Below are 12,590 nucleotides of genomic sequence, written 5' to 3' on the forward strand. Positions count from 1 at the left end.
TAACTACTTAAACCTAACTAACCTAAAGACAGCACACACATCCATGCCCGAGGCTGGATTCTAACCTGCGACCGTAGCAGTAGCGCGGTTTCGGACTGAAGGGCCTAGAACCGCTCGGCCACAGCGGTTGGCTAAATGTGGTGCACCGCAGGCCATAGATAACAGTAGTGATCGACGGCAGCGGTGATGTGTAGGGGCGAAGAGACGTGCAACAGTTGACCAACTGAACGCCCAGACGGACCAAGGAGCTGGTAACAGTGTCTCCTCAACGATCGTTCAGTGTACGCTGCTGCGTATGGGCCTCTGCAGCAGGCGCCTGTTCACGCTCCCACTCTGAGTGCTGTTCATTGGCGACGAAGGCTGGACGTCCATTGACTGCCGACTGGTAGCCTTCGCAGATGAATAACGTTTATGGCCATTGATTTATACGGTCATGCAACAGTCACTGGAACGATCCAGGTCGGAAGAGGGGGCGCTATGATCTGGGGAATATTTCTGTGGCATTCCCTGGTTGATTTAGTCTTTCTGGAAGCCACACTGGATCAACAGAAATGTGAATCTATCCTTCAGGACCATGTCCACCCCTACATGCAATTAGTTTTTCTTCAACACGATGGCACCGACTAGCAAGGTAATGCAACGTGTCACACGTGTTCACTTGCGTGATTCGAAGAGCACAAGGAGGTGTTTACCATACCCCCTTGCCACCAAATTCGCCAGAAAACCAATCGCGAATCTCTTTGGCCACCTCGACAGGGCTGTTCCCATCATAGAGTAAATATCTCTGGAGTGACCATTGCGTTCTGCGCATGTTGTCAACATTAAACCAGGATTGTCACGTGTTTTCGGGACTTCGCTGTGCGTGTGTGCTTTCTGCAGCGTTTGAAGTTTATAATGTCAAGAGTTTTTGTTGTGTTTCACCGTTTGTTGATAGTGTAATAGCGATGGTGAATTACTGTTGTTGCTACGGATGCAAAGCAAAATATGTGAAAGGAGGGATAGTAACTTTTCATGGGTTCATACCATGTAGCTCTAATTATAGTTATCATATTAGTAAGAGACACTGTATATGTTTAAAAATTTCGAGACGCTTTAAAATTAAGGCTTGATTCTGTAGACCTCTTCTTTCTATGATTTTATGACTATATAATAGATATTACGGCTCGTACAAAAGCTTACAAACAATCGCTTCCTCCCGTAAATTTGCTAGTGGAACAGAAAAGGGAATGGTTAGTTGTTTCAGCAAATACTATCCTCCATGCATATATCAGTGACTTGTCGATTATGTATATAGATTACTCAGTCTACTATTTAATAATAAACTGGGAGCAAGTACGCAAAATGCGTTAAATAGGTATTTCAAAGTGTCACCACTAAGAATAATTGTGCTTTAGGTCGCAAAAACGAGAAAATAAATACGCAGAAACAGCAGAAAAATGGACAAATTAGCAGGGATATAATCGCTAATGTGTGGCAAATTCGGTGGTTTTCGGACACTTGCAAAAGTACTAGCGTACTGTCAAGTCGTTTTGCAAGACTGTCACTGCAAAAATGTACGTCAGGCTCTGTAATACTATAAAGTGCCGTATCATACCGAAAACTACCAAAAATCGATTGCATCTGAACTGTGACACCGCAAAGAAGCAGGATGTAATATCACTTGCACTTAAAAGTTACGTAACTGGTTTATTATCGGTATCAAATGGATACTGTTAAACTGTCTGTGCAACATATATAAACAATCCACGACACGTACGAAAAGAATCCATCCGGACTAGGGATGTAGTGACATTCTAAATATACAGGGCGCTATACGGACAAACACACGACGTCCCGAGAACACGTGACCAGGCCGGCAATGTATGTTGACAACACAAAATCTGTTCTGCGCATGTGAATGCTCACTCCAGAGGTATTTACTCTATGGTTCCCGCCACGTATTCTCAGCCAAGAAACACAGCGCAGCTGGACACGGCGCTGGAATCGTCAAGGCTCCACACATCACTGTCGGTACCTTCCAGAACTTCTCAGACTCTCTAACTGCACGTCCGCTCTGCAAAAGGTGGTTAATCAGGCTGCTGATAAATGGTCAGAGTAATATGACTGGACCATATTTTACTGAAATGACGACAAACAAATTTGTGTATTTTCCGCCAGGGACGCAAAGCGATCAGCTACTGTAGGAGACGATGGTTGCCCAAGGCGTCCAATTCTGTTTCTGACGTCAGCCTAGAGCGAAGGCGTGCCAATCACCGCTACAGAGGCCGAGACCCAGAAACTGTGCAGGTGCCAGGCCAGTTCGAAACACAGGGCACTTCTGCGAAGCAATCATTTCTATTAAAAGGGGCGTTAGAAGGCACCAAGGCGCCCAGGTGAACACATGCGCATTGTGAGTGTGTGAGTGCGTATGTGTGTGTGTGTGTGTGTGTGTGTGTGTGTGTGTGTGTGTGTGCGTGTGCCTGTGTGTAAAAAAATAGCTTGACTTCAAGTGGAAGAAGTGCCGCTGTAGATGTGTTTCAAATAGTGACGCTATGGATCAAAGGAAAGTCTGAAATGTCGAACCATGACATACGACATACAGCATCACTCTATGTGATGCCTGTTGTGAAATCAGTCGATAGAGGGCTTACATTAGTGGGCTCATCATTTTTCATTCCTACTCGTGCAATTTCTCCTCGTAAATAAATTGGTTGTTATTTTCTTTCTGTTTTATAGGATACCGGTTTTTAAATAAAAATTGCTGTGTGGAATAGGAGTTCAGAAGAAATAATTTCAAGTTACATTTAAAACTTGCTCTGCTACCTGTCAAACATTTTATGTTATTGGACAAGCGATCAAATATTTTTGTTGGTGAATAATGAACTACTTTCGGAGCCACTACAGCTTTAACAGTGGGTACTAAACGTCATTTTCTCCTTCTAGTGTTGTAGGTATCGACATCGCTAGGCTTTTGAAAGTGTGGCGGATTATTTATCAAGAGGCCGGCCTCTGTGGCCTAGAGGTTCTAGGCGCTTCAGTCCGGAACCACGCCGATGCTACGGTTGCAGGTTCGAATCCTGCCTCGGGCATGGGTGTGTGTGATGTCCTTAGGTTAGTTGGGTTGAAGTAGTTCTAAGTCTAGGAGACTGATGACCTCAGATGTTAAGTCCCATAGTGATTGGAGCCATTTGAACCGTTTGAATTTATAAGGAATTTTAGTAGGAAACATTCACTGAAGTGAAAAAAGTCGTGGGATATCTCCTTTATACCTTATGTACGCGATACTAGCGCCACCTGTGAAAGTGCATATCGTCATCCCACAAATTTCTTGTACACTGAAAGTGGAGTTAAGATGCGTAACTCCTTGAACAGGTACCTGCATGGTGACTGTGCGTGAACACCACGTATCATTCTCATCGCCCCCTTTTGTGTAATCGATAGTTTTTTGTAATTATAGCTGTAACTTCGCTATCGCTCGATACCCTAGACTCTTTAAAGAGTCGAACTGCGCTGTATAAAACAGCTCCAAAGGTGTGATTAGTTTGCAAATGAGTTGATGTACTAAATATTTGACGCTAAGGAGGTAAAATATTGTTAAAGACACAAACCCTAATTATATAAGTTTTATAAGTTTCAGGTTATTCACCCACTGACTAATGAAAAGGTGAAAACCAAACTGGTAAAAAAAAAAAATGCTCTCATTATCAAGTCCTACTTGATTACAGAAGGGGTAATTATCGTTCTGTTTTAAGAAAAAGTAGTTTTGCACGTATCAATGTTTTTTATGTAAGGCCGCCTGAGCTATGCTGTGGTATGAAACCGATAAGGTGTTCTGGAAGCAAGCCACCACGAAAGAGTCCGAGGACACATATGCATTTTGCTGGTGCGTTCCATGGTAAATGTGAATACCTTATGCAAAATGTGCTGTGAACAGAGTTTGTGATAAAGAAGTAGCAAATTTAAAAGTCACCGTGATGCTGAAGTTTTATTGCATGAACAGCGAAACTGTCACAAGCGATAAACTTTTTTCTTGTCATTGTTTCGTGGGGGTGTCCACGAGAAAAGGTTTCTAAAAGGTGTGAAATTATGTGTAAAGTTTGTTGGACGTCGTTAAGTGCTCTCATTCTCAAACACTAGATGAACAAATTCTGGGTAATTTGTGCACTGTGAGTTACACTGCCTCAAGATAGATTCGCAGTACCTACTACTTGTCTGATTGTGTAATTCTTTAACGTAAGATTACAGCTCTTAATGAGTAGATTATGAAAGCATATTAAATTTTTAAATTTTGGCAGTAATTGTAAGGAATACTGAAAAACAAATTTTGTTTCCCCGTAAAGCAGTTAGATAGTCACACTGCAACTGAGTGACTTGGGGGCCCTTTAAGGCATTTAGTAATAGAAATTGTTCAAATGGCTCTGAGCACTATGGGACTTAACATCTGGGGTCATCAGTCCCCTAGACCTTAGAACTACTTAAACCTAACCAACCTAAGGACATCACACACATCCATGCCCGAGGCAGGATTCGAACCTGCGACCGTAGCGGTCACGCGGTTCCAGACTGAAGTGTCTAGAACCGCACGGCCACACCGGCCGGCTTAGTAATAGACCATATTTATGTATTTATTGCCTATTTAGCCTGACCATATTAGTGACTAAAGCCGTCTGATCAGGAACAACACATATAAGAAAATAGCACCTAACAATCACAATAATCATAATCTGCATTATTAATAAATATAATAATTGACAATAATAATAACGACAGCACTAATAATAATGATAAAGTAATAGAGGTATTGAGAATTATGTGGATTTGTTATTACATGACTTATTTAGTAACTATAATTTGCATCATTAATAGAAAGTAATGATAATAATACTCAGAATAATGCTGCATGCGTTAGAAGACTGATACGTTTGTTTCCAAGACTAGCAATTGTACGAAGTGTAGGAGTAGCTGAGCTTAATTGTCTGAGGAGCCCAACTCGTACGACCCGGTGTTTTGTGAGGATAAACAGAGGTGTTGTGTGTTGACGGGAGACGTGTCGCGACTTCCCAGTGTGCTCCCCAATGGCTTCGCGTCGCGCCGGTGAGACCGACGTGAGAGGATTACTAGTCGGAGTGCTCACACGTGGCGCCGTGCCCGCCAATTACAGTGAACCTCCCAACGCAGGGCTCCATCACCAACTGGACTCTCTCCGGGCGAGGGATGAGCACATCTCATGCACATCGAAACAGATGGAAGTACGAATCACTGGGTGCTCGGGTAACAGGACGGCAGCAGTTACTGTATACTCCATACGAAAGGTGTCAATAACAGAGGAAATGGTAGTGCTTTGTACCCTAGAGTTTATAGGAAGTCAACATAAACACACAGACGCGGCAGTGAAACTGGCGGTTTTGAACCCTCAACCAGCGATACAAATTTATTCACAACGATACAAAAGAAATACAAGCTGACTTTACAATGCTTGCAAATGCCCAACTCGAAGATGTCACCTCTCAGGTGGTCGCCAGTTTCCTTCACACGCACTTAAAGTCTTTTACGCAAGTTTCGCATACATCTTGCTGGACTGGCGCTGGGATTGGGTTAACTTTCTCGAGAATTTGATCCTTGAGTTTCTAGGAAGATCTGAGATTTCAAATGACCTCAGAGGAAGAAATTACACGTCAGAGGATCTTCGAGGTCAGGCCAGGCAGCGAGGTATGTCATGCAGCCCCGCCTTGTTGGAAGAATGTACACAACTGGCCATTAAAATTGCTACACCAAGAAGAAATGCAGATGATAAACGGGTATTCATTGGACAAACATATTATAATAGAACTGACATGTGAGCCACGCAATTTGGGTGCATAGATCCTGAGAAATCAGTACCCGGAATAACCACCTCTGGCCGTAATAACGGCCTTGATACGCCTGGGCATTGAGTCAAACAGAGCTTGGACGGCGTACACATGTACAGCTGCCCAAGCAGCTTCAACACGATACCACAGTTCATCAAGAGTAGTGACTGGCGTATTGTGACGAGCCAGTTGCTCGGTCACCATTGACCAGACGTTTTCAGTTGGTGAGAGATCTGGAGAATGTGCTGGCCAGAGCAGCAGTCGAACATTTTCTGTATCCAGAAAGGCCCGTACAGGACCTGCAACATGCGGCCGTGCATTATCCTGTTGAAATGTAGGGTTTACCAGGGATCGAAAGAAGGGTAGAGCCACGGGTCGTAACACAACTGAAATGTAACGTCCACTGTTCAAAGTGCCGTCAATGCGAACAAGAGGTGACTGAGACGTGTAACCAATGGCACCCGATACCATCACGCCGAGTGATAGGTCAGTATGGCGATGACGAATACACGCTTCCAATGTGCGTTCACCGCGATGTCGCCAAACACGGATGCGACCATCATGATGCTGTAAACAGATCATTTGCATATCACAGCATCTACTTCCTGTCGGTTAAATTTCGCGTCAGTAGCACGTCATCTTCGTGGTGTAGCAATTTTAATGGCCAGTAGTGTATCAGTAGTTATAGGGAGATCAGCCAACTGTTACACTAGGAAATCGTTTAACATAACGTTCTCTATCCAAAGGCCCTATGGTTCCAAACGACGATACTCTGCACCACATATCAGCCTTCTGACTGCGATCTAGCGTTTAATGAAGTATTTCAGGATTTTCATGCAATCAGTATCTAAAACTTTGCTTTTTAGGGAAGCCTAACACATAAAAATTAGCCTTATCGCTCATTATCAGATTGTCGCACAGGCCTGGGTCGTCGTTGATGAGTTCCAGCAATTCTTGGCCAAAACTTAGTTCCTTTGGGAAGTCGTCCGCATTCAATTCTATCTGAATTTTCTAGTGCTGGTACTGCAGTTCTTTGTGCAACTTTCGCCTACACGGCTATCAGATACGCCAAGTTGCAGCGCGTCGAATGCAGAACGTCTGGTACTTCGGCTGAAGGCTTCTTGCACTCTTGCAACGTTCTCTGTGTGCTCACAAGTATTGCACTTCCACCCCACTTTCGCAACGTACGACTCGTTTCGTCAAAGCTCTTGTACTCACATTTTGATACCATGTGCAGACGGGAGTGGAGCATGACGTACGAAATTGTAATGGGCACGAAATACATGCTGAGCGGCCACGTACGTAGCTGTCGCTGGTTTTGTAAAACGCCGTCACAGCAACATCGAGTTGTTAAGCGGTCCACGCCACCATCTCGACTGAACATCGATGCCAGGGTCAGTGCCAAAGGTTTGTTGTCCAGATGGCACCACTCCCGTTTTCTGATTTCTAACGTAACGCGCTATTTCCCGGGTTGGCAAATCGCCCGTTTCACTGCCGCATCTTTTAGGCGCCATTTCTCACCCTCATCCACCCCTGAAGCAAGCCGCTCTGAAGAATCTGTCGTTGCATGAATTCTACATCAGTGACAGTAAGAGGTGGCGATCACAGCTGAAATTCGGTAGGCTAACATTGATATCCAAAGGTTGCGATGACCTTCCCATAAGCACAGCCGTTCGAACAGAGCGGTAATAAAAATAATGGAGACGAAAAGAAAGCGGAACCTCCAGCACATTTCGTAAGGGTATCGTTTGATACCAGGGTAACCAACAGCTTAGCTGACCTTACGAAAGAACACAAGTTAAAAGACTTCTCCCGATCCACTACGAACGAGCCTGTTCTCCTCCACACTGCGGGAGTAAATCGAATGACGTGTGGTTGTGGCATCGTATTAGTTGGCGGAAGTGAAAGGGCAATAAAAAAACGTGTCAAAGAACACGAACACCACACACATCTAAGATAAAATATAAAACTAGCGGTACCTGAGCATCAGAAACAATGTGGCTAGGTTATGAATTTGTAGAACATAGGAGTGCTAACCAGAGAATGTAATAATTATGGAAGGAAAGTTCGTGAAGTAGTTGAAATATCAGAGAATGACAATAGTTTGAATAGAGGTGATGGCTACAACCTTCCGCCTTTGTGGCTATCTGCTATCATGGAAGTAAATTTTCTTTCTTTCTTTCGCTTACGCCATAGTCCCCGCAGCGATCGCAGGGTCGGCGTGTTTAGAACGGATTTGGCAAAGTTAGTTGTAGGGGTGGCCGGATGCCCTTCCTGCCGCCACCCCGTGCCCCCCAGGGATGGAATCAGTGTACCCCAGCTGTCTGTGTCTAGTGTAAATCGTGAAATAGTGCGAACATGTATCAAATGTCTGCGACGCGTGTAACTGAGGCGGAACGTGTGGACCAGCCCGGTATTCACCTAGCGGGATGTGGAAAACCGCCTGAAAACCATATCCAGGTTGGCCGGCACACCGGCCCTCGTCGTTAATCCGCTGGGCGGATTTGATCCGGGGCCGGCGCGCCTACCCGAGTCCAGGAAGCAGCGCGTTAGCTCTCTCGGCGACCCTAGCGGGTGTATCATGTAAGTAAACATACAGCTATTATTCCCCCAAACTCCTATAGTAACTACATTACCCACAACGGTTGTTGTGGGCGTGTTGGTTGTTCATCGTCGTCATTTCGTGCTGACCAGATAACGAGTGGTGGTCGAAAACTTATAGTGAATGCCTACCTTTATGTTTTCAGTTTGTTTAAATGAATTACATGCTCTAATACCCATAGAATGTCACAGTCAGTACATTTATAACTTACATTCGTTTCCATATTTTATTTTCCATAAAATTATTAATGTTTTCGCATCTTACCCCCTTCTTTCAACTAACATTTATCTCAGAAATTACACTTTTACATCTTAACAAAGTTACAGAGATTTCTTAACACTAACCGTTAGTATAAGATCGATAATTTTACTGCGTCGGTTTGCATTCGATATGATTTAAATAAACAAAAAATTTTAGACATTTCAATTTGAATTTAACTCTATTATCGCAAGTGGCCCGTGCAATGTTCTGCCAATTATTATTTTTCTCACAATCGGGAGTGGAAATGGAACGTAATATTCAGGAATTGAAATTTAAGTAGCATGTAGTAAATGAAGCACGCCGTCTTCAGGCCACAAGTGGCCTATCGGGACCATCCGACCGCCGTGTCATCCTCGGTGGAGGATGCGGATAGGAGGGGCGTGGGGTCAGCGCACCACTCTCCCGGTCGTTATGACGGTATTCTTGACCGAATCCGCTACTATTCGGTCGAATAGCTCCTCAATTGGCATCACGAGGCTGAGTGCACCCCGAAAAATGGCAACAGCGCATGGCGGCCTGGATGGTCACCCATCCAAGTGCCGACCACGCCCGACAGCGCTTAACTTCGGTGATCTCACGGGAACCGGTGTATCCACTGCGGCAAGGCCGTTGCCTGTAGTAAATGAAGATCCAGTAAAAATTTTTTCGTCGTTTTGCTGGCTTTCACGTACGTCCACCCGCAGTAGCTGCTCAACTGCCATCACGAAGCTGAGTACACCTCGTTCCAGTACTACGACCAAAGAAAAATGCCTCGCAGTTCCTCCGCGTGGCCATCAGCAGCGCTGACCGTTCAGCTACGGAGGCGCAGTCGCTAAAAGAGACATGACGTGTCGGAGCTGACTTAGCCTCCTATTCCACGACAGCGGTGTTAGGAACGTGACTGTGGGAACAGCGAGAGGCTGCCTCGTTCTCGCTGAGCTTGGCGAGCGTCAGCCCCAGTTTCAGAAGTCCGCCCCTCCTCCTTCGCCTCCGCCTGCAGACTGCACTACCGCCCCCGCCGCTTCCACCGCCTCCGCCAGGCGGGCGTTCTCGAGTTTGCGACTTCCGCCAGCCCTGCCCCAGATTCCAGATCCAGGGACGCCTGGCACAATCTCTCACCGACGCACATTTTTTTCTCCTTGTTACAGCAAACCTGAGATGCCGTTTTTCATGGCCTCACTTATGCGCTCTGAAAATACTGAAGTTCTGAATCTTTCTTCCCATCCTCGGCATTCGAGGTCGTAGTACTGAAGTAAAAAGGCAATTATTTTATTAAAGAAATAACACTGTCGTAATCGACCTCCCGCCCTTCAGCCTCCCACTGTCCCTCCCCCCCTCCTCCCCCCCCTCACTCTCTCTCTCTCTCTCTCTCTCTCTCTCTCAAATGGTTCAAATAGCTTTAAGCACTAGGAGAATTAACATCTGAGGTCATCAGTCCCCTAGACTTAGAACTACTTAAACTTAACTAACCTAAGGACATCACACACATCCATGACCGAGGCAGGATTCGAACCTGCGACCGTAGCAGCAGCGCGGTTCCGGACTGAATTGCCTAGAACCGCTCGTCCACTGTGGCCGGCTCTCTCTCTCTCTCTCTCTCTCTCTCTCTCTCTCTCTCTCTCTCTCTCTCTCCCCCTCCCTCCCTCCCACCCTCTCCCCCCCCCCCCTCTCTCTAGTTCTTATACTAATTTGTTGTAATACCGGGTGATCAAAAAGTCAGCACAAATTTGAAAACTGAATAAATCACGGAATAATATAGATAGAGAGGTACAAATTGACACACATGCTTGGAATGACAAGGGGTTTTATTGGAACCAAAGAAATACAAACGTTCAAAAAATGTCCGACAGATGCCGCTTCATCTGATCAGAATAGCAATAATTAGCATAACAAAGTAAGACAAAGTAAAGATGATGTTCTTTACAGGAAATGCTCAATATGTCCACCATCATTCCTCAACAATAGCTGTAGTCGAGGAATAATGTTGTGAACAGCACTGTAAAGCATGTCCGGAGGTGTGGTGAGGCATTGGCGTCGAATGTTGTCTTTCAGCATCCCTAGAGATGTCAGTCGATCACGATACACTTGGGACTTCAGGTAACCCCAAAGCCAATAATCGTACGGACTGAGGTCTGGGGACCTGGAAGGCCAAGCATGACGAAACTGGCGGCTGAGCACACGATCATCACCAAACGACGCGCGCAAGAGATCTTTCACGCGTCTAGCAATACTTTTTTTTTCTAATAAAAAATGTCATTCCAAGCATGTGTGTCAATTTTTACCTTTCTTTCTACATTATTCCGTGGTTTATTAAGTTTTCAAATTTATACTGACTTTTTGATCACTCGGTACATCAGTAACGAATCTCGTGGACATCAACGTCGCTGGAAAGTCCCCAGATGTGTGTCTCGTAAATTACTCATTGAGTAATGGCAGTAGTGGTTACTCGCATAGGGAATACATGGCGTGGACACAAATTTGGAAACACCAAAAAACACTTTATCATACCGAATAAAAAAGTAGGAAAAAGAATGGCGTTCAAAACAGCATCCAATCGCCTCCCAATCGATGAATAGAGGTCTTGTGTCGTTTTCAAGGGATTCTTACACTCTTTTCATTAGGTATTAAAAGAACTGGGACTGACGACGGAACAGCAGGGAACTGATATGCATTGATAGTGGCTAGGCACTAGCCGAAATCTGGATTTGCGTAATAAAACCTGCAAAAAGAAAGGACGACTGATTGCTGCACTCTATAATTTATAAATTACACTATTTTTCCTGCAAAATAGTGTCACGTTCAGGTAATATTGATGGAGGTGGATACCAATCGCTCAGTTTTCTCTCCAAAGCAGAGTACATAGGCTCATCAATATTGAGATCTAGTGATTGGTGACCATTGAAAATGAGACGTTGCATCCTCGACTTCACGAAACAAGTCCTGGACGATGCGAGCGGTCTGAAAAAGTGCCCTGTCGTCTTGGAACACAGCATCACCGTTCGGGATAAAACATTGTACCAGGGGATGTACATCAGCTGAAATAGTAACCGTGAGACCCATGGAATACCACGATACGGCTGCTCAAATCACAACCGAACACTCGCCATTTTTCACTCTTGGACGTAAACTCGGCCAGGAGTTGGAAACAGCGTGAAACAAGACTCATACCACCAAATGACTTTCTTTCATTGTCCCGCAGCGCAAGTTTTATGGCTTCTGTGCCATGTTTTCTTGCAATTCCCAACTTACAGAGCTCTCTTCGTGTTGTTTTGGTGCTGACAGGGTTCGCGATTGTGACATTCAGTACTCCAGTGCAGCTGTTGTCCTCTTATTTTTCGTCAGAATCCTCGTCACGACCACTCAACACACATTTTCTTCCGAGTTGTGACAGTGGATGATTTTTTTCCGCATTCCCTGTACGCGGTATAAATCTTTCACTCGGTGTCTCTTGAAACACTAAACACTTCAGCCACCTTGGCTTCTGCAGCATTTACCATCCCAACATCAACAATCTACCCTCGTACGAATGCAATGAGCTCCGTCATAAAGCCCTCATATATACACAGAGCACTGTTCTGGCCACTACTGACACTTGCGGCTCACTGAGGACACCGCACAGACGCCGCTGGAGGTCAGATACAACACCGCAAACTGTAGGGTTGGCTAGCGCTGCATTTATATTAGAGCATCTACTTCTCTCGGTGTTTCCACATTTTCGTCCAATCCACGTATTTAGAAGCATTGGAGACGGTGAAACGTTATTTCTTGCTTCTTCAGCAGGTGACAATAGTCCAATTTTGCAATGAGCAGCAGCGATTGTTTGTAGACTGCATTATACAGTCGCTGTCTTTCTGCAGAAACGTTTTTGATACTAACAACACATTATTTTTATTTTTACCTTGAATAAATAGCGAAATCTT

General features: G+C 44.9%; 1 protein-coding gene and 1 pseudogene across 1 annotated transcript in view; one reads left to right on the forward strand and one right to left on the reverse strand.

Moving 5' to 3' along the window:
* Positions 1-12,590, forward strand: part of LOC124787609 (ecdysone-induced protein 75B) — a 472,850-nt gene that overhangs the window by 132,813 nt on the left and 327,447 nt on the right. The gene's annotated exons all lie outside the window — the stretch shown is intronic.
* Positions 9,188-9,305, reverse strand: LOC124790670 (annotated as a pseudogene).

Source organism: Schistocerca piceifrons, chromosome 3 (genome assembly GCF_021461385.2).
Source record: "Schistocerca piceifrons isolate TAMUIC-IGC-003096 chromosome 3, iqSchPice1.1, whole genome shotgun sequence".
NCBI lineage: Eukaryota > Metazoa > Arthropoda > Insecta > Orthoptera > Acrididae > Schistocerca > Schistocerca piceifrons.